At 44.0% G+C, this 2,617-nt stretch overlaps 1 pseudogene; it reads right to left on the bottom strand.

Annotated features, from left to right (window-relative positions):
* Positions 1 to 533: 533 nt before the first annotated feature.
* LOC147958320 (uncharacterized) lies at positions 534 to 1,400 on the bottom strand (annotated as a pseudogene).
* Between the last annotated feature and the right edge of the window lie 1,217 nt (positions 1,401 to 2,617).

The following is a 2,617-nucleotide window of genomic DNA, read 5'->3' as shown; positions in this document are numbered from 1 at the left end:
AAATTTGTCTGTGAAGGTAATGAACGAATCAAAACCATCCATAGACTTAACATTAAGGGGTCCACATATGTCAGTGTGTATGAGTTCAAGGACATCCGTGGCTCTTATCGCTCCTTTCTTAATCGTTTTTGCGTATTTACCTTTTATACAGTCAATGCATTTGTCTGCATCAGAGAAGTCTAATGGAAGGAGCACGTCATTTTTAGTAAGTCTTTCAATTCTCCCCCTCGAAATGTGGCCTAAACGACGGTGCCACAATTTTGAAGAGGTACTCGTACCCTTCCATTTCTTCTCAATATTACATACATCACTCACATGCAGGATAGAATCATTCAATGATAACATATATAATTGGCCTCGTCTGATGCCGAGGCCTACGTTCTTATTACGATAATTCAAAACGAATTGTCTGTTCCCAAACTTGCTCTCAAACATGTTATCATCTAGGCAAGAGACAGAAATCAAATTCCTACTTAAGGTAGGGACATAAAGAACATTATTTAAATGAGGACGGAAGCCAGTGTGGAGTTCTAAGGTGATTCACCCTATGGCTTCAACATCAACTTCGACTCCATTTGCCACCTTAAGTCTTCTTGCCCCTTTGCCATGGTTTGGATTATATTTGAGTCCTGCATAGAATTAGCAACATGAGAAGTTGCACCTGAATCAATCCACCAAGAGGTAGTAGAGTAATCAACACATAACATTTCATCAACGAAAGTAATTTCATCAGTACATTTCTTCATCAACCATTTGAGGAATTCTGGACAGTCTTTCTGATAATGACCCTCATTCTTGCAGAAGTTGCACTTGTTGTCTTTAGACTTATCGTCCACCTTCTCCTTTGATTTATATGAGTTTGATGAATTTTTCTTAAAGAACTTCTTTTGTGGCTGTTGCTTAGAAGAGCTTGCTCCATCGTGTTTTCTCTTGGAGGAGCCAACCAAAAAGGCTTGGTCCTGTCCTTGCCTCTTAATCCTCTCTTCTTCCTTGACAATTCTTGGAGATATCTCCGCGATTGTCCATGTCTCTTTAAGAGAGTTATAGTTAATTTTAAATTGATCAAAATCTTCAGGGAGGGAGTCCAAGATCATGATGACAAGGAGATTGTCATTGAGCTCACATTGTAATGCCTGCAATTTGTTACAAGCATTCACCATCTTTAAAATGTGAGCCCTGACATCACCATCATTATTATACTTCCCAAGAAGCTTGTGAAAAAGTTCTTGCGCATAAACCTTGTCGGAGCCTTTGAATTGCTCCTCCAGGGCTGCCATGGATTCCTTAGGAGTATCTTTCTTGGGTAGTGCCCCAATTATGTCAGGTGATATGGATGCTCTCATCACAAGCATAGTAATGTGATTTGACTTTTCCCATATCTCCATCTTGGAATCATAAGTTTTCTATAGTTCAGCATACCCCGTGACACCAGCAGCGAGAGCCACGGGTTTATCCTCCCGTAAAGCATAATCAAACTGATGGCTGACTATGCATAATTCCATCGAGTTCTTCCAACGAGGGAAGTTATTACCTGTCAACGGTTCGACAGTGAACGCAGCGGAAGCTGTAATGGACATGAAAGAGTTTATGAGTAATTGACATGAATATGAAATTTTACGTTGGAAAAATAAAATAAACATGCCATGTATTTAATTTCAACTCCATGTCAAAACACCGTTGGGCAGAAAAAACATGGAATTAAAATATCATAAGTGATGACTCCTAATAACAAAACAACGTTGGTCCGAATTAAAATCAGAGTCATTTCATTCTCAATTTAGACATCAACATAAGAAAAATATCATTATTTTTTGATGTCTAAAAAATTCATCATGCAAACACATAATAAATCCTGAACAAAATATCTCGTTGGTTCAATTTTACCCAAAATAATAATGTGTTCACTATATTTTTAGGCATTTCCTGTTGTAAACAGTGCAGAACATAATATATATTAACTTAAAATCACTGGGTCAAACAGAAAATAACTAAAACTTTAACTGGGCCCAAAACCCGCGGTTAGACTCAATGTAGCCTAGCCCAGCAGCTAAATATGTAAAAAAACAATTGCTGCTGGTAATTCGTAAACGGGCCTAAACCCGTGGCCTAGAAGAGGCCGACCCAACTTGTTCCTCGGTGCGCTGAGAGCCGTCCGATCGAAACGGACGCTCCAGAGATAACCCGAGCAGGCTAACCCAATCCCGCATTCGTTCCCGATCCCGTTGGCTCCATTTCGAGGTCGACGGCGGCGACGAAGCGCCGGCCACCCCAATCCATACCGACGCGGCGGCGGTGCTCGCCGGAGGAGTGGGCGCAGGACTAAGTCCGCACGCTCTCTCGTCGAGCATGGCGGCCGGGTCGTGTCCGAGCGGGGCGGGGAGGAGCACCCCGGCGGGCCAGCGGCCTTCTGAACAGCGACGTCGAGGCACAGCGGCCCACATCGTCCTACCGCACGGTCTCTCCGTTGGGAGGGAGCGGCATGGCGTTCCGCACGCCGACCCGAGGGACGGCGGCGTCGCGGCATCCGCGTCCTCGCATGGTGCCGGCCATGCGGGCCCCGTAGGGGATAGACATCAACGCGGCGTCATAAGGTGAGCCCGAAACACTTCCAGTTCGT

The sequence above is a fragment of the Triticum urartu genome, chromosome 7A (genome assembly GCF_056163025.1).
Source record: "Triticum urartu cultivar PI428250 chromosome 7A, HENAU_Tu73, whole genome shotgun sequence".
In the NCBI taxonomy this organism is placed as follows: domain Eukaryota; kingdom Viridiplantae; phylum Streptophyta; class Magnoliopsida; order Poales; family Poaceae; genus Triticum; species Triticum urartu.
Note: the sequence above shows the minus strand (reverse complement) of the source record. Positions and strands in the feature narration are given on the sequence as shown.